This window comes from Heloderma suspectum, chromosome 7 (genome assembly GCF_057233095.1).
Source record: "Heloderma suspectum isolate Gila_16-S chromosome 7, 16-S_ref, whole genome shotgun sequence".
Classification (NCBI taxonomy): Eukaryota; Metazoa; Chordata; class Lepidosauria; order Squamata; family Helodermatidae; genus Heloderma; species Heloderma suspectum.
Genome location: NC_139464.1, coordinates 122,022,816 through 122,049,858, shown reverse-complemented (window position 1 = coordinate 122,049,858; position 27,043 = coordinate 122,022,816). Strand labels below are relative to the sequence as shown.

The 27,043-nt window shown below is 42.4% G+C and overlaps 1 long non-coding RNA gene across 2 annotated transcripts; it reads right to left on the bottom strand.

The window, feature by feature from the left end:
* Positions 1 to 257: 257 nt before the first annotated feature.
* On the bottom strand, positions 258 to 23,900 carry LOC146340271 (uncharacterized). Of its 2 annotated transcripts, none has more exons than XR_014784512.1 (5): positions 23,756 to 23,900; positions 22,979 to 23,048; positions 20,613 to 20,781; positions 19,224 to 19,293; positions 258 to 533 (listed from the first exon to the last, which is right to left on the bottom strand). It is a non-coding gene; the product is annotated as an uncharacterized LOC146340271 (long non-coding RNA). The 2 variants fall into 2 exon arrangements; XR_014784513.1 differs by lacking the exon at positions 23,756 to 23,900 and adding an exon at positions 23,359 to 23,544.
* Between the last annotated feature and the right edge of the window lie 3,143 nt (positions 23,901 to 27,043).

Here is a 27,043-nt window from a genome sequence, read left to right as displayed (position 1 = left end):
ACTTTACCCCAGAGAAATGTATGGCAATGATTTTGCCCACAGGAGCAAATGGCAAGGAAAGGCATGCTCCTTATTTAGTCCCCTTCCCAGTCAAGACCTTAGCAGCTCAAGCCACTGAGAATCAAGCCCACTCTTCTCTATGAAGCCCCATTCTAGATTTGGCTTCTGGGTCACATAGAATGTGATGAAATATTGTGAGAGCAGATGAAATGTTGGGCACTTCCGCCCGCGCGCACACACATACACACACACGGAGAGAGAATCATATTCGAAGTATTTATTGATTCAAACATTAGCTGCAATCCTGGCTCTCCATGTGAGAAAGGCAGAGGGCAGAGTTTATGTTGATGGAGTTAATGAGTGATGGCTGGCAAGAGAAAGGGAAGAAGTGGGTAAAGCCAGCCTGGTTCGTTTCCTCTCAAACGCATATCCTCAACGCATATCCTCTCCCTCGTTACAGCCTCTCTCTTGGCAAAACAGCCCCAGAGAAGGAGTTGGTCTTCCTAGCGCAAGCGGTTTGAGCACTAGATGGGCTTAAGAGAGAAGGAAACCATGAAGAGCCATAATTTCTGAGGCAAGAAAGGGGGGAGGAGGTGGGGGGGGAGGAATAAAAGGGGTCAGTGTATCCCCTTGTTTGTCATCATCTTGTACTTGCCTGCTTCCCATCCTCCATGCATGGAACTTCTGTGCCTTGCCTTCTGCAGGCAACACATTTATTTTTAGTGACTTTCACCATATGCATTTGTACTACTGTAGAAATCTTGGGAGGTTGAACAAAGGGGCCCAAACCATCTGGCCTGTTCAAGGCACCTAAATACCTTAGTTCATTCTCCATTATGTACATACACTTATTAAGCTATCAAACTAAGTCAGATAATTTGGCCACCAGGCCCAGTTCTGTCTGTTCTGTTTGGCAACGGCTCTCCAAAATCTCAAGTAAAGTTCTTTCCCATTCTTGCTGTCAGAGATCCTTTAACTGAAGATGCCAGTGATTGAGCCTGAAATCTTCTGCATGCAAATCATGTAATGCACCACTGAGCTATGGCTCCATCCCCCCCATATGTATGTGTGTGTGTGTGTGTGTGTGTGTGTGTTTGTATGCCAAATTCCTGCTGTCCTCTCTGCATAAAAAATGATGGGATTTGGCCTCATGGCCCCAACCTGAATGAAATTTCTGCAAGTAAATCACTGCACCACAACAGTTTCCCAGAAGAAAAATCCTCTCTGAACCAGTTTCATACAGATGAGTTCCCTGGCATTTTTTACTGGTTTTAGGAAAGAGCAACTCAAGATACATGAGGGAAGATTTCAGTTGAACATTAGGAGAAATATCTTGACAGTAAGAGCAGTTTGATGATGGCACCAGTTACTTAGAGTAGCCTTGTCCAGCCTGCTGCCCTCAAATTTGTTGGACTGCAACTTCAGGATTGCTGGCTGGGAATGATGGGGATTGTAGTCAAACACATTCCGTGGGCACTAGTGGGAAAGGCAGACCTAGAGGGCTGGTGGGCTCTTCCTCACTGGAGGTCTTTAAGCAAAGACTAGACATTTGAGATGCTGTAGCTCGGGATTTCCCTCAGTGAGCAGGGGGCTTGCTTTATTTATTTATGTGTTTGTTTGTTTGTTTGTTTAATACATATATTTATTTAAGAAATTGGACTAGATGGACTTACAAGACTGTAAGGGTTGGACTAGATGGCCTTTAAGACCCCCTCCAAATCTTTGATATTATTTTATGATATGGTGCTATAGTCGTCTATGTATAAGCAGGGGTAGTCAACCTGGTGCCCTCCAGATATTTTGAACTACAGCTCTCATAAGTCCCAGCCAACACGGCCAATGGTCAGGGATTCTGGGAGCTGTAGATCAAAATATCTGGAGGGGATCAAGTGGCCTACACTGGGTCTATAAGTTTCCTGTTAAGAACAAAGGCAGCATGAAGGATATAACAATAAACTGGTCCGCATGCCACAACAGCCCACCACGGCTTAATTTACCCATGTTTTCATGGCCCTTGTGGGCACCCAGCTTGCCATGGCTTGTCAAGTCGTACAAACCGAGGTGGCAGGGGCTGTTTGAGGGTTAGACAAATTAACCCACGGTGGTCTGTCATGTGTGAACCAGGTCAGTGTGTAATCAATGTTCCTTCAAAATAAAGAGGCTTTTAAGAAGGAGAAAGTGCTCTTTGGAAATAAATTTGGGGCTTTACCCAGGGATGTTTAGGGGGGAAAAGTATTTTGGTGCTCTCATCAAAACTCCCTTTGCTTTCCGCAAAACCTGTCCAATGTTATTTGGTGACAAGAACCTCCAAGTTAAGAAAAAAAAATCAAGAGAATCTGTAGCCCCAGGTCTCATCCATTTTACACACTGTATCGAGCGTTTTCTTTATCAGACTCAACAAGACATCCAGTGCTGGTGAGAGGCAGAGGATGATACCCACTGCACAGCTCAACTGACAACTGCATTCATGTCTTCTGCGGTCCCAAGTGGGGCCTGTGCGTCATGCTGCGAGTCTTATTAAAAGGCTTTTTGTTTCCCTCAAAATGCCTTAGATTTTTCACATAAGGGGCATCCTGAAATTTCCCTTGGAACAATTTCATAGAGAGTCTAATCCAGCCTTCCCCAATCTTGGGATGACGGGAGTTGTAGTCCAACACATCTGGAGGGCACCAGGTCGGGGAAGGCTGCTCTGGTCTTTCACATTTTAAATCTGTTTTCCCAAACCTGGTGCCCTGCAGATGTTTTGGACTCCCATCAGCCAGGAATGTCAGGAGTTGTAGTCCAAAACATCTGGAGGGCACCAGGTTGGGGAAGCTCTTGGAAAGAGACAGACAGAAAAGGTGAATGTGTACACTCAATTTTTGAAGTATTGTTTGAATGACTTGGTGAAACGTAATGTTTGAATGACTTGGTGAAACGTTCTCCTTTGGAGAAACAGATCTTTTATTCTCCATTTTTTACATGCACAAGGAAACACCTGGTCACTGATGGGTTTATATGTAATTTTTGCCACTTAAGTAGCAATAAATCATCCTTTGCCTCTGTATGTGCATCCTTGCATTTGCTTCCACTACAGCCAAATGTCCAGCACTAGAAGGGAGCTACAGTAAGGAGGGCTGTTGGATTTGGAGTAGTGTAGGAACATACAGAGTGGCCTTATACTGAGTCATTGGCCCATTTAGTTCAGTACTATCCACACTGACTAGCCATGGCTCTCTAAGGGCCAGGTAGGGGGATCTTTCCCAACCCTGCTACATGATGAGATCCTTTAACTAAAGTTGCTGGGGATTCGGTTTTGAATATTATGCATACAAAGCGTGTGCTTTATTGATCTGTTACATTTAAAACCAGCCTTCCTCTAGAAAGAGAACATTGTTGTCCCTCCCACCCCTGAATCCTCAAAAGAACCCTGGGAGGTAGATCAGGCTGAGAGGTCTGGCCATGGTCAACCAGTTTGAAGCAGGACCTCCCCAGTCTAACTGCCACACCACACGGGCTCCACTGCTGCTCTGTGGCCTCTGCCTTGTACTGTACTGGCAAAAGGTGTGTGAGCTGTGAAGTTCCCAGTTCAAATTTCACCTCAGCCATGATCTTTCTAGGTGGCCTTAGGCAAGCCATTATTCTCTCAGAATCAGTCCCTCATTTGCAACATGGGGATGATAATAATATTATAAGGTTGCTGTAAGAATACCTGAGATAATCTATGTAAAGTGCTTTTAACATTTGATAAATGGATGGATGGAGCATCTCTCTCTCTCTCTCTCTCCCCCCCTCTCTCCCCCAGTTTGTTTTCTAGATGCGGATGCTAAGGGGGGAAATCCAGCAGGCTTCACAGGCTTCAGTGTTTGGAGTGTAGTGAGTTGTTTTGTAATCCTGCATAGTTTGATTTATATATTCTTCAGTAAAACCATTCATTTGGTTCAGGTTCAGTTTAAGAGGCAGGACATCTGCTTCTTCCTGTGAGATTCTTATTAGTTACTGTTCTGTAGAAAAGCAGTTAAAGCCAAAGTCATACCCCTTTTCCACTGCTCTGTGTGCAAGAATCCTAATTCCTTTAAACATTTTTTTTTTTGTTAATTGTTGGGAAAGTGATTCACCATGACATCCTGTTGGACTGAGTACTTGCTTCACATTGTGAATTACTTTTGTATCCATTTTTCTCTACTGGATTTATATTTCTTTAATGAGAAGACTTGCCAATTTAGCTAGGGGTTAAGCATAGGATTCAAAAACATCTGTATTTCTTGTTGCCTAATTTTGTGGCCATATTTCAAGGTTTGGGGGGGTGGAAATAATGATCTTCAGGGAATATTTTCCACACCAGTTTGTCTGCTGAGGAACTTATGAACCCCTGCCACAAAGCCACTGCATTGTGGAAGATGTTGGGTTCTGTTCTACAGCATACTCACAATACATGACAAGGAGCCAGGCTTTCAGGGCCTCACCATCACCATATGCGATACCCCAAACACTATCCTTCAGCCACACATTGCAATTTAGGCTAGTTCTCATTGAGGTAGCAAGCCTTTGCATTGTTCTCCCTGACATGCTAATTTTCTATGTATTTGTATTTATCTTATTTATTTTTGTATGGAGGAACATCCAAATCTCTCTCTCTCTCTCTCTCTCTCTCACACACACACACACACACTCCTTTTCTGAAATGGTACAGCCCAGACACAGGTTTGCCACATCAGAGAGAACTAGGCCATAATCTCTGACATATCCGTGGGCAGTAAGAGAAGTAATATACAGCAAGCTGTCTTTCAGGGAAGCTTATCTGTATTTGTTGATCTTTTCACTTAATAAGTGTTCAGAGAAACCCTGGCTTCCCTGGAACACATTTGAAAATCACTGCTGTAAAGATTGCAGATGTGATCTATATGGTAAACTGGGTGGCTGGATGGAGGGGGGTTGTGCTGGCTGCTGAGCCGGGGAGAGGAGTTGAACTGAAGGAGAATACTGTATGTCTACACTGGTACTGGTAATTTTAGACCCTGGATTTAATGGTCATGCCCACTCAAATTTAGATAGCCAGCTATGAAGCACACCACTAACATTTCTCTTTTCCATGCACACACACCATCGCCATTCCATGCTTTGCAACTGCTTCCTGATACATTAGAGCAAAGACAAACAAAACACTATTTGCTAATCCTGATATATTTTTTTTTAAGAAATACTCTCAGCATGTGTAGTTTTGCATTTCAAACTCACTTAAATCAAAGTATCATCATGACTGCAGGGATAAAATGGAGTTTGCTTCTGCTGTCCTGATGTGAAACACATTTACTTAACAACATGGAATAAGCACCATGTTGTTGTAGAATGAATATATGTGTGTGTGTGTATAAGAATACTGCAGTGTAATGCTTCTTAGTAGAGATCTACCAGACCAATTTTGCTCATTTTTTTTAAAAAAACTGAAGCTTGAGCAGTGTAGATGTGCCAAAACTTTTGAAACTTCAAAAAAGTTCAGAACTCTAGCTTTAATAGCCAACCAGTATGTTTATTTGCTCCACACCAGTCTGCTATTGCTCTCCAGTTCAGTGCCAGTTTATTTGCTCTATGCCAAACACTGCCTGATCTGACATCACATATTTTCGACCTTCATTACCTGCATCCTCCCCATTTCCTTTTTGCTCTTTCTGTTTGGGTTTGTTTTTATTCAGTTTGTTTCACAGGCAGGCTTCGCGGTGTGCTGCTAGGCCTCGGGGCGGTCGCTACGGGCAATGGCCATGCTGCCTGCAGATTGTTTTGAACAGGATGAATCCAAGAGTGAAGAGAGAGGGGCTACTGCTGCTCCTCCCGTGATGCCCTGCACATGGGTGGGGGTTGTGTATTTCTGTGTGTGTGAGGGGGAGGTAGTGGCAGGAGCGGGCAGGGCACAAGACTGGTGCCATTTTGGATGGCTCTGACTTGGGGCAGAGGAGAGAAAGGCAGTGTTTTTTCTCCCCCCCCCCCGGTGTCTCACCTTTTGTTTTTCAGGCCCAGGTGAAAATGGGGGTGGGGCTTCTTGGGTGGGGGCTTGGAACACCCCCTTTCCCTGCAACAGAGGAGGGGTGGGTCTGTCTCGGCTTTCATGTAATGGGAGGGGGTTCTTATTGGAAGGAGGGAGGCTAATGTGTGGGTGAATGAGAGGGAGGGTGGTGGGTTGGAAGACCCCGTTTGCTTTGGCAGGGGGAGGCTTGCTTTAATGTAGTGGGAACAGGTCATATTATTGGGGTGCTCATTGAAGGGAACCTGATATGGGACATAGCTGGAAAGTTGAGAGAGGAAAAGGGAGGGGAAGAAGGAAATGCCCCCTGAAATTTGTTCCAGTCGCAAGGGAAACGGCCAAACATATTTTCATCCAGTCATTCTCAAACTATTAGCACCTGTGGTGACACAGGCTTTACACTAGCATGTATATAGTAATAATACTAATACTAATGATAATAATAAAATGTGCATCTGTTATCATGTACATGCCCAGCTAGCCGCCTTCTGATTATAAAATGCCACCCTGATCACCTGCCACTCTCTGGGTGGTCATTGCCCCTCCACCTGTGGGGCCCTGGGCTCTGACCCAAGGCCAAGTCCTAGCTGCATCACTGTATGTGCAGGACCAACCAAAAGCTGCCTTTGGAGACCTGAGGGTACAAGAGGTGAAGAAGAGATCGGTCTCTGTTGGGTAGTAGTATCTGGTCCAGAGTGTGGTCCAGGATACGGAGAGTGTGGAGACTGTGATGGTTGGCTGGACCTGAGGGTGGGGATACAGCTGGAGGCATAGGTTAATTCTCCAAAGCATGAGAAACATGAGCAAGAGGCTGAAGAGATGGAACTAAGAGCACAAGGAGAAGGAATGAGAAGAAGATCTGAAGACAAGACAATGCCCTCTTTTGTGAGGGCTTCTGGGAGATGAGGTTGGGTGCCTTGAGGGACTTGAATGGACTAGATTAGCCACCAAATGTGCCAAAAAGCTTCTCTCCAGTGCTAGAAACTAAGAGAAAATAAAGAGTTCTTGTGAACTACAATCTATTTCAAGAGTTCTGTCCTTCTTAAGGTGGCCCATGGAGAGATCCAGTTTTGAGGTACCTCTCCCCCTGAGCCCCTTGGCAGGAAGCAAAAGAGGTTAGCTACAATTACCAGAATGTCTCAAGGAAGAAAGTCTTGCATCTCTAAGTGGCCAACAGGGTTTGCCTAAATAAACATTAGGAAGTTCCTGCTTGTGTGAAATATGTGAAGAACTTCTAGGGATTGGGGTAGGGGAGAGAATTTCAGTAAGACTGTCAACTTTTCTCAAGTGGGGGCCCATATATCGTTACCTGGTACATATTTCAGGAACAAAGTTAGAATAATAAATTCATTTTATATCTGGCAAGGTTTGGAAGATATAAGCCTGAACTATTGAGCCCAACTTATCCTTCAGGCTAGTGAACATTTGCATGTTCATGATTTGTTGACCAAAGCATGAAGGGGTAAACTGCACAAAAGACTCACCACAAAGATCAGTCACCTCATGTAGAATGTTCGTTTCCTCTCACATTCCCCCAAAGACTACAGTTCAGCTGCCAGTCAACAACTGCAGAGAAATAAAGTTATCTACATGCATAAGTGGCCAATCCGCAGTTGTTAACCTCTTAATTTAATTCCCTTTAACAAGTTATAGCATTTTGGCCCAGACAAAAGAAGGGAGCTTCATTTGGCCAGAAACTAATGCCAGAGGTGATTTCTGTGAACTGCCCAGACAGCTTCGGCTATTGGGCGGTATAGAAATGAAATGAATGAATGAATGAATGAATGAATGAATGAATGAATAAAATACAGACATCAGATCCAAACCTAGAATGTAAGGAGAGTCAGATGTGAGTGCAGGATGGGATAAAGAAGTCGGGATGCAATTATCATTATAAAAACTAGTTACAGGTCATAGATTAACATACAAACAAATGACAACAGTGAGACAAGGAATTTTGCCCAAAGCAAAATTCAAGGCCCATTTGGACAAATTCTGTTTAGGTAAAACCTCAGTAGGTGTTCCAAGGGTTGTTTAAAACACACACACACACACACACACACACACCAAGAATAGTGCAATTTTGCAGAGTGCATTTCATGCATTGCTGCATTGCTGCTGAATCTCATCTTAATTCAAATGTTGAGACAAAGCAGGAGGATCCCAATTAGACAAGCCCTGAAGCTGTTTTGGGGAAGTTGACAGAATTTCAGTCAAAAATTTCTCAGGGTGAAATTTCCATGCATCTCTTGCCAGGTAAGAGTGGGGAGATGGGAGCAAAGTCAAGAGTGAATGGCCTGGTCAACTTGTGTTACATATATATCTAATCTGAATTGTTGATATGAGGTGGCCAGTGGTGTGGTGGTGGCGGGTCGTGCCGGGGCATCGCTCCGGCCCTTTTTTGAAGCCAGCCCCCAGCCGGGTCGCAGTCTGCTAGGGAAGGCGGAGGGAGCAGAGGGAGTGTGGGCGGATGCCTCTTGGCTGCCTCTCGTCTACTGCGCAGAGCCAGCCAGGCAAAGGAGCGAGCAAGCGAGAGAGGGAGCCTGAGGGAGCTCTGCAGCCTCCTCTCGCCCCCCCCTCCTCCTCAGCTCTTGGCTTCTCCGCCCGTCCCTGTTCCCTGCCTGTGCGCCCGGTGCTGCCCTCGTCTCCTGCAACACCGGCCACACGTTCAGGGCTGCTGCTGCTGGCCACAGCAGCAGCAGGAGAGGCGGGGGGGGGGGCGCTGCCACCATTCTTTACTTATGGGGCAGGGCAGGTGGCTGGTTTGTGCCAGTTTTTTGGATTTATCACACAATCCTATGCATGTTTACTCAGAAGACAGTCCCACTAGGTTCAGTGTCCAATTGGGCTTTCTCCCAGGTAAGTGTGTGTAGGACTGCAGCCTTAGCTGCCTTCCCAAGGTCTCTGGAAAGTGAATTCGAAATAAAGACCCATCGGATTGCACTGTTAATTCTTGAACATTCATTTCTACAGTAAGCAGAATTGCCAAATGCAACCTGCTCTGTCAGCCACACTTTTTGGCACAAGGCTGGCATGTACCTGGGCAAACAAACCCTGGCGAGGGAAGGGAAACAGAAAAAAAAAAAACAGTTGGGGGGAGAGGAGAAAGAAGGTAGGTGTGTGTGTGTGGTTCAATCCAGCTGGGTGTGCGGACGTTTCTGTTGCGGGACAGGACGGGAGAGATATAATGAAGGAGCTTAAGGAAGGCTAGTGGGTAATGTTGGGGCACTAAGGGAGTGTGCAAGGGGGCTGTTTCAGCGAGAAGGGATCTGTCTGTGAGGGCTGAGTTGAGAGGGTGAAGCTTCCACAGAGTATTGTATTTTGTTTGGAAACCTCAAATGTTTGTGTTTGAGTGAGTGAAAAAGATTAACACCCCTGCATTTTTCCCAGACGTCCAACTGAAATACTCCTTCCTTGCTCTCAGCTGCACTGTTTTTGGATCCCAGTTGAAGGCTGCATATCTTACAAGGTTGTACAATCTTAGAGGGGGTATGGCTGTGAGGGGACGTGGCTGTGACTGTCCCAAAGGGAGCCTGCACTTCTGGATTTGCCACTACACCACTGGAGATGGCTCATGAAGTCCCTGATAGGAGTTGTCATCTACTTTGCAGATAGAATTGCTTGTATTTGGGGTTCCTAGTTTGAATGCAGAATCACTCTTTAAATATGGAAGACTAATTGTTATTCTGTTTGTCTAGATCAGCTTCCATCTGCCCTTATTTGTGAGTGACAAGCTGCATGTGAAACCATGCTTATTCTGGCAGTAGGCAGTTGGGAGAAGCTAGCTGAGTCCTTTGCTGGGGTCATTTAATCAATCAGCCAACTGCACATGGTATAAAACAAAATGACATAAAATAATAGTGCACTTTTTCATGAAAACACCACATTTACGCTGTAGACTAATACATAACAATCAGTTTCCTATATGGAAGCATGTGGTATACCATATGTGTGCATATGCACAGCTGACTGAAATAATGTTTCTATTTGAGCATGGTAAAGTGACTCATATAATTATCATGTCCTTTTTCATAAAAGCACCACAGTTACGCTATTTGTGGGCTAATACATAGTGATCATTTTCAGATAGTGGGAGATTTGATATTTTCAGATAGTGGGAGATTTGGCTGATTGAAATACTTATATTTGAACATTGTATAATATATACCATTATTTCAAACACTGAAACAGTATTCCAATCAGCTACACATAAAAACGCATGCGCTACCATACGTCTACATGTCTAAAAAAGTTCACTACTATGCGCACTATGTATTAGTCTACAAAATTACAAATCGTGTAAATTGGGCGCTATTATAAAAAAGCATACAATTGTTACATGTGTTGTACCATGCTTAATAGGCCAGTATGTACACATATGCACAATAGCACATGCCTCCATATCTGAAAATGATTACTATGCATTAGTCTACGAATGGTGCAAAGTAGGTGCTTTTATGAACAGGTGTGTGATTGCTATGAGTCACTGTGTGTTATGCCATGCTCAATCGGCTGTGCATGCACACTCATATGCAAAACCACATGCCTCTATCTGAAAATTATCAGTCCTTGAATTGGACTATGAATTAATCAACCAGTGTAATTTGGTGTTTTTATGAAAAAGTGTGTGATTGTTGTATGATTCACTGTGCTCAGATAGAAATATTATTTCAATCAGCTCTGCATGTGAATACATGTGCTATACCACATGCCTCCATACAGGAACACAATTACTATGTATTAGGCTGTTCACAGATATGTAACACAGGGAAGGCCACATTATGAAGAGTGAATCGCTGGTAGTTTTATTGCACCTGTACATAGATTCTGCCAGGGGATCCAGAGTCTGCACTGTCTTCCATAATACAAAGTATTCATTCTGACCTATGAAGCTCAAAACGTACTGAAGCCACCAAGAGTTGGCCTTCTCCTTTTTATCCCATTAGAATCTCTACGTAAGCGAAGCACATCCTCTCAAGAGGATCTTCCAGGCAACTCTGACACTCACTTTCCTGGTGGACTACCAAAACCAGGGCCCAATCATCTACTGGTGTGATGAAAGCTCTTTATTTGTGCAGTCAATGACTGCATTTACATGAGCTATCCTGAATATTCAACCCCCAACTGTGGGTTGTCATGTCATGTGAACCCAGCCAGTGAGGGTTCTGCGAGGGTTACATGCATAACTCATGGCCTGTTCTAGGGTTATGCACATAACCCCCGCTGGCCACGTTCACATGACATGACAAACCACGGTCGAGGGTTGGATATTCAGGATGGTACCCATGGGTGCCGTGGCTCATTGTGGCTTAAATAAGCCATGATGAGCTGTGGCGTGGGGTGAGAACAGCCCTATTTAGTAGTTGGGGATAAGCATTGAACCTTTGTGCTAGTAAAATGCCTAACATTTTGAAGGGTGAGGTAGGAAAAGGCCCCATATATTGTATAGCTCCCTGGATGTGTTTCGGAGACATAGTGCTCCTTTGGGGCCCTCACTGTAGAGGCCAAGCCATCCAGGGTCAGAGTGGGGGACAGCTTCTAACTTGTGTCTAGAAGACCATCTTTGATTCTTCCCTGCCCGAGAAAAGCAGAAGCTCTTGAGACAGAGATAATTTGCCTGTCTTCCCAGGGGAGGAGATGCCAAGGCTATTTCAGGCAGAAAGCAAAAAAACAAAAGGTCCAAAAGCGGGACAGCATCCAAAATAGACCCATGAATGGAAGAGAAATGTCTCAAGATGCTGGAACAAGGATTTTATTTGTAAAAAAGCTCAACCCGTTTCAGCCCATGATGCTCAAAATCCTACAAGCTAGGCTTCAGCAGTATGCGAACCGAGAACTACCGGAAGTACAAGCTGGGTTTCGAAGAGGCAGAGGAACTAGAGATCAAATCGCCAACATTCGCTGGATCATGGAGAAAGCAAGGGAATTCCAGAAAAACGTCTATTTCTGCTTCATTGACTATGCTAAAGCCTTTGATTGTGTGACAACAAACTGTGGCAAATTCTTAAAGTGATGGGAGTACCAGACCACCTTACCTGTCTCCTGAGAAACCTGTACGAGGGTCAAGAAGCAACAGTAAGAACCGGACATGGAACAACCGAGTGGTTCAAAATTGGGAAAGGAGTACGACAAGGCTGCATATTGTCACCCTGCTTATTTAACTTATATGCAGAGTACATCATGAGAAACGCCGGGTTGGATGAATCACAGGTCGGAATTAAGATTGCTGGGAGAATTATCAACATCCTCCGATATGCAGACGATACCACCCTAATGGCAGAAAGCGAAGAGGATCTCAAGAGCCTCTTGTTGAGGGTGAAAGAGGAGAGTGCAAAAGCCGGTTTGAAACTCAACATTAAAAAAACTAAGATCATGGCATCTGGCCCCATCACTTCCTGGCATATAGAAGGGGAAGAAATGGAAGCAGTGACAGATTTTACTTTCTTGGGCTCCAAGATCACCGCAGACAGTGACTGTAGCCATGAAATTAAAAGACACTTGCTCCTTGGGAGGAAAGCTATGGCAAACCTAGACAGCATAGTAAGAAGCAGAGACATCACCTTACCGACAAAGGTCCATCTAATCAAAGCTATGGTTTTCCCAGTAGTAATGTATGGCTGTGAGAGCTGGACTATAAGGAAGGCTGAGTGCCGAAGAATTGATGCTTTCGAACCGTGGTGCTGGTGAAGACTCTTACGAGTCCCCTGGACTGCAAGGAGGTCAAATCGGTCCCTCCTAAAGGAAATCAACCCTGACTGCTCATTGGAAGGACAGATCCTGAAGCTGAAGCTCAAATATTTTGACCACCTAATGCGAAGAGAAAACTCTCTGGAAAAGACCCTGATGCTGGGAAAGACTGAAGGCAAAAGGAGAAGGGGACGGCAGAGGATGAGATGGCTAGATAGAATCACCGATGCAATGAATATGGACTTGAGCATGCTCCGGGAGAGAGTGCGGGACAGGAAGGCCTGGCGTGCTATGGTCCATGGGGTCACGAAGAGTCGGACACGACTGAACGACTGAACAACAACAAAAACATCTGCAGGAATTCCTGTAATAATATCTCTTACTAAACTCAGGCAGACATTTTTGCGGAGGAACAGGAAGCAGGAGGAATGTACGCCCACTACTCCCTCATAACAAGAAAATGTTGGAAGCTGATTTAAGGATGGTATCCCTTTTTAAAAAAACTGAAACTACAAATTTTGCTGAGGGCTAGCATGCAACGCCTTCTTGTCATGTATGAATTATTTCAAGAAAATACATTTCACAGAAATATATGTTCTGGTGCCGTTCCTTACTCACTATGGGTGAATACAGACAATCACCGTACCAGATAGCCAATGTGGCTACTTCATAAATGTATTCCAAAGGGGGATGAAGTGCATCATAGTACAGAAGACTGTGACTGATTTTGTCTTATTTTGTTGTTGTTGGTACTCCACCCCTACTTACCGACTCATTCTGTTGCTATGGAGTAGGGGTGGGCAACTTGTAGCCTTCTAGATGTTTTGGCCTATAACTCCCATTGTCCCCCACCGTTGGCTATGCCAGCTACAGTGGATGGGAGCTGTAGGGGAAAACATCTGGAGGGCCACAAGTTGCCACCCCTGTTATTAAATGAAGAACCTATCCTCCTTGCATTGCTACAATATGATGTCACTACTTCCTGATCCTTTATTTAGAGAAAGCCCTATTCAGGGGTTCCCCTCAGATGATTAACAGTTGTGTGAAAGTAGGGCCCAATAACCCCCACCCCCCACCCCAATACTCAATAGTAGCCAATAATGTGGAAAAGGGACAGTGCAGTGACTTCATGTCACATGCTCCCATAATGACATGATACCAGCATAGGAAGAGGAACTTAGTGAGGGGTTGCTATTTTGGTGGAAACTCCACTTTTATTCTCACTTCTCATTCCACCCTTATGGTGGTGATCTTGGTCCACCTCAGAGATCATAACGGAACACATGGGAGGAGGTAGTATCCATGTTCTGTAACCATTTCATAATAACCCCCCCCCCCCACCACCACCACCACCACCAAACTGTCTTCTGGCTACACTTTCTGGAAACATATTGTGAAGGGAATATGTGCCTGCCCGGACCTTAAAATCATCCTCAGCGTCCCTCCTCCGCGAGCCCCTGCCAAAGGAAGTGAGGCGAGTGGCTACTAGGAGGAGGGCCTTTTCTGCTGTGGCACCCCGGCTGTGGAATGAGCTCCCTGGTGAGGTTCGCCTGGCAGCTACATTGTATTCTTTCCGGCGCCAGGGGAAGACCTTTTTATTCTCCCTGGCATTTTAGCATTTTAGCTTTCTAGACTTTTAGCTTTGCTGTTTTAAATCTGTATTTTAAATCCCTGCATTGCTGCTAGGTTTTATTCTGGTTTTATTCTGGTTGCATTGTTATACTGTGGTTTTAATGTTTTATATAGTTTATATTGTTTTATTGTGTGCTCTTTGGTTTTAATTTTTGTGAACTGCCCAGACAACTTCGGCTGTTGGGCGGTATAGAAATGAAATAAATAAATAACTAAATAAAGGAAAAATACAAATAGACCAATTTAATCCGAAAACAGGAAGTAATTAATTAAAACATGCACGCCCACAGGGATTACAGAACATAGTATATACTTACATATACGTAGAGGATCCCTTTCATTTAATAACACTGCCCTATTGTCAACACCTGCTTCCCCAGGTAGCATTGACTGGTCTCAATTCCTGTTCCTGGTTGCTAATTAGGAGCGGGAGAGATTACTAGAGTCCAAAATGTAATGGAGTTTGAGATTAAGCCAACTGATGGCAATGTAGCTGCTGTGGTCTAGTGGATGCATTGTAAGCCTTAGGTTCAAACCTCTACTCTTCTGCGAAGCTCACTGGGTGATCTTTGATCAGTCACTGTTAGCCTAACTTGCCATACAGGGCTACTGTGAGAATTAAATGGGGAAAACTTTGGTGGAGTGGAGATTTGAACCCAGGTCCCCACCCTCCACCCCGAATCTATGCCAAACAATCTTGCCGCTACACTAGTGCATACATAAATCCATACAAAATAAGATAGATACCATGATATTGTTGTCAGGGCCCCCGTGCTCTGTAGCAGCTTGGACTCTGAGTCGGTCTGACTAAAATGAGGAGGGGCCAGCCCGATGCATTGGACCAGAGGCAGAGATGCTGGAAGTCCTAAGCCAGAGTCCATTGAATTCAGAGCCACGGGCGCCCCTGAATCAGGCCCTCCAGTCCATACTTTCAGAATCTGTGACATCTGAGGAACTGAGCCCGCCATGCCAGGGACCCGCATCCCCATGTCGGCCCATCAACATAGGCAACGAGCCTCGAGGGAATCCTCATAGAGGAGGAGGAATGCTCAGTGCCAAGAGAGAGGCCTGCCCCTTTAAGACCTTGCACACCTCAAGGAAGGGGCAGAGCCTGAGAGGGACAATGGGACTCTGGATGCATAAAAGTCTTCAGTGAAGTGCTGGAGACTGTTGGAACAAGTTGCTCTCCCTTTGCTGCTGCCTTGGCCCATGAGCTTTTTGTGAAGGCCAGGACAGGGCAAAGATTAAGATGCACGATGAAATGCTGGCAGAAATCCCACAAGAGCTTTCCAAACTTCCAGTTATAAATATTAGACAGGCTCTCATTTCCGAGCTCTGAGACTTAAAACTTTGCTTTGAAAAAAAAGAAAAAAGAATGCCACTAGCAATAGATTGCTTCTTACGGGTCTTTGCAGGTTTTATTTATCTTCATTTTCTGCAGAAATGTAGCACAACAGGGTGGAATACGCTCTGGCACAGATTTCATTTCTCACATCTTTTGGAAGCATTATGAATAAATATGTTCTAACAGTCCCTATTTACCAAGGATAATTTCTATGTCCTGGTCCCTGTCCCTTCTAAAACCACTATCCCTATTCTGACCTTATTTCGCCTTCTGGGAGATTCATAGGATGCTTTTAGCCATATTGTTAATGTGGGTTTCTAGAGTTGTTTTGCTGGTCTCAGCCCTCTTCCCCACACATGCATATTAAAACTAAGGAGCCACATAATGCGACAGTCTGGGAGTTCACATGGTGCAGCTCGTGAGGTCCATTCTGAACCTCTGATAATACAATATAAGATTATTATGACGTTTCTAGAATATTTTTAACCAAACCAACAAGCATCTTCTTTGCCTTTACATCACTGAAGGACTGGCTATTACAAAATAAATGAATACATTGTAAAGCAGGGAGAAAAGCATGGTTAGCAATAGATAATAGTGTGTGTGTGTGTGCGCGTGTGCGCGCGGACGTGCACTTAGATGCAAGCATAGGAAGAGTTCCATGTAAAGAATTCCCTATTTCCATCTTCTAAACATTGGAGGTTTTTGTAAAGTATGTATCTGAATATGTGGCAAATTCTACAGGGAAAGACATGATATGCAGCCCGATCTGATGCATGTTTACTCAGAAACAGGTATGGGGGAGAAATGTGTTCAGTCTGCATTTTTAATGTGCACATTTTTAATGTGCCTACCTAATTCGCAGTTCCCAAGCCAATATGCAAACCGAAACAGTTATCCTTCGGTATTCACAGTTACCGAGTAATAACAGTTATTCCTTCGATATTGAATTTTGTGATGCCATCCTCCAATAAAAAAGTATGCAAAATGCATATATTGCGGTAAAATGTTCATAAAAATGCATGTACCAAATGCATATTAGAAAAATTGCATAAGAATGCATATATAAGGCAAAATATCATGCAAAATGTGCATATTAGGAGCAACGCACACACAAATCCATGAAAATTTTCATACAAACTTTAAAAAAGTACAGACTTTAAAAAAGTACAAACTGATGCAGAAATAGGATAAAATGAACTTAATATTGGAAAAATGAGAAAATAAGAGAAATCAAATTGACAGATTCACCCATCCCTACTCAGAAGTAAATTCCACAGAATTCAATGGGACTTACTCTAGAGTAAATGTACATTTACATTTGTACAAATGTACTAGAATAGGATTCTAGCCTTAGTCTATAACAGCAAATACAAAAAAGAATCATGTGGCACCTTAAAGACTAACAGATTTACTGTGGCATAGCAGGTAACATGTATTTCTTAAGGCACATTCAGGTAGCAACCCAGATATAATATTCCCAACAAATTTTGAAGGCCGTAATGCATATAAAGGACATACCCATAAGTAGGGCATCAGATCTTCAATTTCCAAGGATCCACAAATGCATAGACATTGGTCATAAGGGATCTGACAGTATCTACCATTGAATACTGCTGTCAGCATGGTTCGAAATTGTAGAAGTCTGAAAGGTCAGATCTACCAAGTATGAGGCTCTCAAATAGTTATATTTAAAACATGCATTAAACCTCAAAAACTTAGAAGATAAAATGGCCTGCCAATCCAATGTTTTGATCATAAATCTATTTCCACAGCTCTCGCCTGAAAAGTAAATCAAAGAGGTCCTCAGAAAAGGAGTATGATATGAGAAGATACCTAAATCTAGAGATTCATGGCATACAAGACTGAAGGCTGATAAAATATAACTTAGATTGAAAAAAAACTTGGATGAATTTTTCAACTTTCTCAAGCAATTAAAGATAGTATAGTGTACTCGAGCTCTTACTGAGGGGGAACCCACTTCCGCCTGGACCAATCCCTCTGGGCTGTCTGAAGGCAATGCCAATATTTTCCGAAGGAAGGAATTTTGAATTGTTTCCATTTTGGCAACTTGAAAATAATCCTAGCCCCATACTAAAATACCATATAAGATTTGGGCAAAAACTTTACCATGAATGGGCTTTAACATTGGATCAATCAGAAAGCCCCCTTTGTATAACAGAACTTCAAAATGGCACCTACTGTAGGAAGGCCCATAGATCTAATAGCATCTACTTGAGCATTCCAAGAGAATGTCTCCCTAAAACAGCACCCCAGGATATTTAAATTCTTTAAATTGCTCAATCTAATGGCCACTAATTGACCATTGACATTGCTGAGATCTCTTCCCCAAAACCATAACTTTAGTTTTAGAATAATATATTTGTAGTTTTTCTTCAAGACAATACTCAGTAAGTCTTGACAAAAGTTTTCTCAATCCAGCACGGGTTACAGGATACTAATACCATGTCATCAGAATATAGGAACAGAAATCCCATGAGTGCCAATTGAAGGAGAGAAAACTTCTGAACCAATTGATTGAGGTACAAAATAATATATATAAAGGCTAAAAAGAAAGGGGGCCAAAAGACAACCCTGTTCGACCCCTTGGTTAATTGTAATAGGTTCAGTCAAAGAACCATAGATCTCTACTCTACTCTTGCTGTAATATGTGTTTGGAGCTCTTGGAGCAAAAACAACAAGGAGTTATCTATACTTGTGCTACCCAATTTATACCATAGCCTGTATCTGTTTATGGAATCAAAAGCAGCAGACAAATCTATTAAGACTGCATAAAGATGCCTTGTAGGGCCCGCTATACTTTTCCTTGCAAGATATTGAAGGGACAAACAGTGATCAGTAGTGCTTAGCCCTCTTCTAAAGCCAGCTTATTCAGGATGACTGCTGTTTTGTTCTCCCCAGACTTCAAATTTATGTAATAAATATTTTCCCACACCGGGCTCATATCATGCGATCAAGCGTGGTTACTCACGGAAGTGTGCGGGTCCCTTACACAACCTCGTCAACCTTCAGGGCCCCTCCCATGGTTTATGACCTTTATCCCGCCTTTGTACAATGAGGGGAAAGTTCAATTTTTCTCTAGGAAATGTGATGAAGTGCTTTACTTGCTGTGTACTTTGGTAATGGCATTATAACAGCAGTCCCATCTAGTGGTTGTAAAATGAAACATATAGAACTTGCTGAGAAATAAAAACAGCACATGTCAGCCTGTGTAAAGGAGCCGATCTTAATCCCGCAAAGAATCTGGACAGAGAAGCCCCAGTAAGCATGTGGGATTTTAGCCTCGTGTGGTGAAGCCCTCAGTCTAAAAGGCTTATTGCGTGGTAATTTCCAGGATCCTGTCTGTCACCCTTTTTAAAATATAGGTAAAATAATACGTTTTTTCCACCCATGGGGGGAAACTCCTGTTCTCTTAATATGCATGAACAATCTTGTCGATAAAGGGGACCACCAGTCAAGAGAAATTTTATATAATTCAGGCAGTACCATATCTTCTCCCAGTGCCTTACCAGGTGAAAAAGATATTATAAGCTCTCTCACCTTATCAGTAGAGACTCAGAACCGTTGGGGCAAATGCTCCTCTTCAATGGGGTAGATGGCTTTGTCCTTCCTAGGTGTAGATCCAAAAACCTTACTGAACCTTAAAAACCTTATCCCATCCTTTTCTGGAATCTGGGCAACCATCAAGGACCTGTTCTTCCTTAAACCACTGGACACCAGATCCCAGAATCAATCCTCCTTCCTTTCTTTAACTGCTGATTGGCACCAGAAATATTCTGCACTTAAATCAAGGGGATGTAAATGTTCTTAACTCAGTCTGGTTTAAGCCCAACTTTGTACATTTCCGTTTCTAAGCTTCTGTTCAGAATAATCCCATTATTCAAAATGATTTTTTTTTTAAACCAAGACAAGTCCCCCCCCCACCCCTGGGTGTTATTTGCTCATTAAAGAAACAGGAAGGTTTTACACAGTATATCACACTATGATTTGTTTTAATCTTTTTAAAACAAACAAACATGCTATACAGCCCTTTTTAACATTAATTTTTTAATTTGTAAGCTATTAAATTAATTTGAGGCTATTGAATAATGTATATTGAATATAATATACATTACCAAAAATATTTTCTATAGAAACAGAAGTTAAGATTGCAATCATATACACATGTATCTGGGAGCAGGTCCCATTGAACGTAATGTGGCTTGTTTCTGAGTAGACATGTAAAGGATTGCACTGTTAATGTCGTTGTTCAGCCTTCTTAGGCTGCAATCCTATGCACATCTAACTGAGAGTAAGCTCCACTGACCACAGTGGGATTTCTTTCAGAGTAAGCATGCACAGGGTCGTGCTTGGATATGCCCAGGGAGCTACTGGGCACTTGTTACTTTACTTTCACTGCACTTTCACTTTCACTGCAGAAGTTTCTAGTTTTGTTTTTTTTAAAACAATACCAAAAATGTTACACTAAACCTGACAAAAAAGAAACATTTTCTGGAGGGCAGAACATACCACACTATGACTGTGTGTTTATTATGTGATGGAGTAGTTATTTAAATGGTAAATGTACAAGAATTCTAAATCGTAACAGATATCTGGAACACAAGATACTTGTTTCTGTTTCAGAGCTGAAAAAAAAGTCTGAAAAAACCCAATTTTTTAAAAATCCTGTGTATGGACTATTCTAGCCATATTTACAGGTTGTGAATTTCTCCCTTACAGCTGGTGCTATGCAAGTTTATTCAGAAGTAAGCTCAACTGGGTTTAATGGGATTTACTCCCACATAAGTGTGCATAGGACTGCAGCTATAGAATTGTAAAACACTCTCCAGAAATATAAAACCGTATCGAAATTATAAAATAAGCCTTTATACAGGGGGAAGAAGCTGTTTAGCAACTAACCAAAACGTTTAGTATTTAGTATTTACTTACATTTTCCATAGTTGTTCCAGATCTATTGCATGGACCTTGATAAGAATAAGAAGAGGAGGCTGTTGAGCTAGCGCTTGAAACTGCTGTGGAAAGAAGCTTCCTTGCTAAAAGGAGGGCCAGAACTTGCGTTGTTTGAAACTCAGAAGCTTAAAAATCAAGGTGCATATGTCTAAAAATAATAGACATAGTTGTTGATGATATAACAGGCATCTGCATATGATGTTACACGTGAATATTATAAATCCCTCCCCCCATTATTAATGTCTTTTTAGGATATCTCTGACCCAGCAACTTTGTTTTTGCTATTTTCTGCATTCTTATTTAGAGAAATTACAGAATAAAGATCAAATAACCGGTCATCTCCCCAATCAACTCTTACAAGGTGGTAAAACTTCATGCTGAAAATTTACTTAGATTTCTGGTAAATAAAACACTTCAAATGCTTCAGAGCTAGACATAGTGTTCTTACTTTCGTTATTTCAAATGTTTCTTGGTACTAAGACTGAACTATTTTAAGCTACATGTTAAATAGATGTGGGTTTTTAAAATTCCAAATGACTACTGCTTAAGCATGCACTTAATTCTTTTATTTAAGTCTATGTGATATAGAAGTGATTAACGTTGACTGGATCGTGCTTTGCATTTGTAATTGTCTAATCTGCATTCTTCTGGTTGATACTCGTCCCCAGTTGCAGGAATAAAACAAAGGCTAAGCCTGATGACTGTAATATAAGTTATAACTAATACAATTATATTAACACAGTTGTAATATCAATTATTAATTGAAATAGTAATATCCATGCTTATCACAAGAGAAGACCTCAAAGAAAAAGAATGGTCAGCCCAAACTTTCCAGATTACCTCAGTGGAGGCAATATGTAATTTGTTCCAACTGATGTCATTTACACACATTAAGATACTATGTTCACAAACCACCTCAGCACATGTACACTTTTTCTCCTCAAACAGAAATCTATGGCCTGTTCTAACCACATTTACTCCAAAGTAAGTGGCACTGATTTCAGTGAAATTTACTTTCAGGTAAGCTTGCTTATGAATGCCAACTAATGTGCACCTGACTGATACATCAGAAAAGACATCCTCTCCTAGAGCAAATTCACCTTAACCGAGTCTGACATTTCTGCACACCAGTTAGTTTTTAATGCAAAATTATAAACTAACCCCCCCCCATACACACTATTAAGAAAGGCGCATTCTCCCTTTGCAAATGAAAAGACAAAAGGATTCTTAGTTATGTATCATGCGCGTCCTATAACCTTCGTAACTCAAATCAGTCTTCCTGGGAGTTGCAATTCCCACCCCCACCCCAGAATGGATTCCTGATGTGGTAATGTCATTCAAAAGAGACCAAATGCTACATAGCGAATGCAGCTATCCTGGCCCTGATCTGAACCTCCGTAATGACAGGTAACAGGATAGCTTAACATCTATGACTTTCCTTCTAGAAGTGCAGTAACCCAGGGTATTAAGTATTAATATTTCAGTATTTCAGGTGAACCCCCCAAAACATCCGATTAAAAGGATTTCGACTCAGGAGGATGTGTTATATGATGAATGTCAAGTATGCTTCCCCCTGCTTTTTGTCTGTGGCCTAGCAAGGGAATTGAAGGGTCTCCTCTAGGCACTGAACTGCTGACAGGCTAGGGCCTCCCTGTTTCCCTTCTTTGCATCTTTCAGACACCATCCCGAAGTTCAAGGTTCTGTTTCTGATTACTGAGAGACATTCTGCCTTCAACAGTTCTTGAATCAACAGACTCTGTACTGAGCAACAACATATTTAAATTCACCCTTGGGTCAATTGCAATCAAAGATCTCTGGACCCCATTATTAAAGTTGGGTGGAGTTTTGTAAAAATGAGAGTATATCACTACAACTGTCAGAATATTTCCTGGGAAAGTGAAGAGGCCACTGAGAAACAATGTTTTTAGAAGAAATGAGTAAAAATGTTCAAAATCAATATGGTACTTAAGATTCATTAGCCACCCACGATATCAGTGTACAAAGTAAAACAGTGATTTTGCTCGCAGGGTCTATCTCACATTTCCCTCATAAATGCTCTTATACATGCATATTAGTATATATTCCTATTTTCTAATAGGCACAATACAGTTCAGAAACATGCTTAACCATACACTGGGAATAAGGTATATGTTGTAGGTAACATTTCAGGAAAAAGCATCAGTTATCTAGTCACAAAGCTATACGTGAGCAGAGATACTTTAAAAGGATATAAAGCCTTTCAGAATCCCATTTTAGAACTTCTAATTTAAAAGAACAATTGCTTGAACAAAAAACAGTTACAACCCAGAATAGTTTAATGATAGATTATAAAACATATTCCTTACCTTTCATGTTAATGCTGGATAAGAATCATATTAACCAGTACCTGGAAAATCTGCTTCTGTTGCTTTCGTCCTGCATTGAAAACAAAATAAATGTTAGTTTGGAAGGAATTGTTCTACCATGCCAAAAAATCACAAAATGTAATATGAAATGGGGGTGACAGTTCAAATTAGGCAGCTGCATCCCTACTTTTAAAAAGCAAAATTGATAGCAAAGGTTTAATTAAAAAAAACCTATGTTAATCTGCAATGAACAATGAAAATATTTTCCCATCTTTCTCTGAGTCTGACAAATGAGTCACAAAATATACTTATATGGATCTCACTCATTATTTGCTTTGAGTACAGTTCAGTTTTTACGAACTCCAGAACAAATTGCTTACAGTGGCCTTATTTTTTGCAGTTTACAATGCTTCAGGATCAGTAACATTCTCCTATCAATTCTGCAAGCAGCCTAAACCATGAAAGGGTTTAAAAGCTAGAGAGGCCCAGCCGTATAACTCCATTTCAAAAAGCTTTGGGGCAGTTTACTATTCTATGGATATCTACAGACACTTGTGCGTGTGTGTGGGGTGGGGAACGATCTGCAAATTATGCAATCAGTGAAATATTAGAAGTTGTAGAGAAAACACAGTGGTGGAAAAGCATCAAGGTGAATTAACCACTTGTCATAACCATCAGAAGTCTTAAATTTACAGGACACATTACAGTTATCTCAGATATATGCACACCAGTACCGAGGAACAGCAAACCCAAGATTCTTTGCCCTTGCTAACTTACCTTGTATATCAAAAACAGGCTAGTGAAACTAAAGCTGCTGGAAATCTCAAATCTTTTGTCCACTGTAGTCTCACTTTGTGCCTACTTTTTCCATTTTGCTGCCATCTGCTGGCAACCAGTGCCTTCTACACCGCAAAATTGCACTGTATAAAATTGGATTACACAGCAATCATACAGTGCAAATGTGGGTGTCCCCCCCCCCCTGCCAGTCTGTGTTTTCATGGCCAGCCAATCAGACTCTATTACAATTCTAGGTCATACATTTTGAAATGCAGCAGAATGGATACAGAGGTCAACATATGACTTCTCTTGGCTTCAGCAGCTACTCAGTGTGGAAATGCAGCATTTGTAAAATGCATTAGGTTTCTTCATTTCCAATTCAAACTGAGAGTATTTTAAAACTATGAGGCGTTACTTTAGGCTGCCTTCTGAGGTTTCCATGTATATTACAAACACATTCATAAGAGGACTAGCATAGTATTCTGCGGGAGTTTGGGAGAGAAAGCAAGGCTGGGAACTGTTCACTTTTTTCAGACAGCTGAAGGACGTTTGGAGAAGAATCGCTGCTTATGATGGGTTCCAGTTTTTGCAGGTTTTGTGTTGTGACCTGTAAGACTTATTTGTCTGGAAGCGACATGAAGATGTAAGAAATAAGTGTGTCCACCATGCAAGGTCTCTTTCAAACCACTTTTGACCCTTTTAAAACTATTGCCAGTCTGGAGCCTTTAGTCTTTAGTGCTGTGTTAAAGAGAGAGGTAACTCTTGGATTATGCAGGTGGCGACATCAGGAGGGATTAAATATTCATTCACACACAGCCCCTGTTTCTCCACTAATAGCATTTATGTAGCATTTTTGAGTGTTCAGACTGCTCCTCGCTACATTATCTGGCAGAATCTTTAAAACAGCCCTGGAAGGAAGGTCAATAGTATCCTAATAGCGTATGCAGATCCGGTATAGGCTGAGTAAGGAGGTAATGTTGAAAGAGTGGCTTGCGAAGACCACCTAATTATTTAATGGGAGAGCTAAAATTCAAACCAGAGACTGCACAGTTCTGAGCTCAGTCCCGTTTGCACTTACGCCTGATGTACACTTTCAAAACACATTCACTCAGTGCAGTGGGATTGTGTCCACTACCCTGGAGCTTGCTTGGCCAAAGGGGCGAATGGTGCCCTATGCTCATATATGCTGTGTATGTGCAATCACAGATCCTGCTTTTTTTTTGCAGGTTCCCAATCACTTGCTGCCAGTGTCCACATGTGCACACAGGTAAGCCTCTGTTCATAACATCTGGGAGCTGTGAGGTGATTGGGGCAATGCCATGGCACAGTCTTCCTCAACCCTGTGCCCTCCAGATGTGTTGGACTACAATGCCCATCATCCAAGCAGCATGGCCAATAGTCATGTTGACTGGTGATGATCGGAGTTGTAGTCCAACACATCTGGAAGGCACCAGGTTGGGGAAGGCTGCCATAGGACACAATCCTGTGTGCTGGCCCAAGACATTTTGCTGCCTGATGCAGAGCTCTCTGCAGAAGCCAACAGTTTTTAGAAGTCTCGCTGCCCCATTTAGCCTTGGCTTCATCTCTCCCCCTCTCATGAGGTCACTGGAAACAGGTTGCTTCACCCTGACGCATCACGGCAGGACCAGTCCTGGCAATCTCCCTCCTCCCTCTAAGCCAGTGGTTCTCAACTGGTGGTCCATGGTGACTTTTTCAGTGGTCCACACGAATATATAACTGTATAAAATTAACTATAGATACCGTTGTCAGACGTTGTCAGAGAAAGTTTGTGGGTATCTATATTTATGCAGTTCAAATAAAAATGTTTTAGAGTTGGCATGTTTATACAACTTAACCTTCTTTATAGGAGGAAAACAGCACAATAAAACCCATTATTTAAGTTTGTACACTTTCGTACAACAGAAGCACCACTTAATGGCTGGGCCGCAACTAAAACTTTGTTTTTGGTGGGAAGGTGGGAGTGACCTGTCTAGATATGTGTGGTTTGTGAGTGTAGATCCTGCTATCATGCTGAGTGGTTACCATGTCATTTGTTCAGAGCTAAACATGCTGTTTTAGTTTATTTATAATTTCTGTTGTAAAATGTAAGTTTGCGCACAATTTTCAATTTTATGTTTGTTAGTTTATTACACATGTTTCTATTTCATTTGTGGGTTTTTTGTATGGAGATTTCACATCTGTTGAATTTATCAGGTTGGTGTGATTTTGCGACCCAAGACGTGTACAAGCAGTTGACCATAGAGAAATTTTGGGACAGCATGACCAGGAATTACCCAAATCTGTCAGCACACACAGTCAGATTTCTTTTGCCATTTGCATCAACTTATTTGTGTGAGACGGGATTTTCGTGTTTGTTGCACGTTAAGTCCAAACAGACAAACTGGATCACAGAGGAAAGTAATATTTGTTGTGCATTATCAAGTACCACTCCAAACATTGAAAAGCTTGTCAATACATTTCAAACCAAAATGTGTCTGCTCTGTTTAATCATGTCTCAACAACAAAATTAAAAAGGAGGTGGTCCACGAATTTTTTTTTGATTGGCCTTGTGGTCCGTGGACTGAAACGAGTTGAGAACCACTGCTCTAAGCATTTGGTGAAGGTGTTGCAACGGTGTGAAATGAACTCCTGCCACTAGACTCTAGCACCTCTCTACATTTGTGTACTCTACACTTGTTCGCCAGCAGCTGAAGCCATGCACTGAGTAACTCCGCTGAAAAAAATGTGAAGGGCTGTGATAAACTACACGTTTTATCTGTGATGGGCCATTCACATGGTTATTGCTGGATGTTGCAGCCATCAAGTGGTGAGCATGCATGCATGAACCAGCCTCAAAGGTCATCTTCTGTGTCTGCTGGCCAGAAATGGGACAGATTTCTAAAAGACTGGGAAGAATATCAACAGGGATCAATTGGAAATGGATGGAAGACCTCCTCAAGAATGAAAACTTACGTGACCAACACTATCTGGTCTGTTATCCTCCTTAAATGGAGGGGCAGTGGAAACCTCAAGTGATAATGGAACTAGCTTCCTCTAGCTTGACCTCAGCAGCCAGGGTAGACATGGTCCAAATCTCACTTGGCCATCTGCATCCAACTGAAACTGATCCGTACAAACCAAAAAGAGGGTTCCATTATACTGAAAGTGTTGCTGAGGGCTCACCTTCACCTGAAACAAGCACCTTCAGAGTACACAGAGCCACCAGAGAACTTGAGGCTGCGCCACACCCCACAGAGGTGCTGTGGATCAGTGCCTCTACATGGGAGC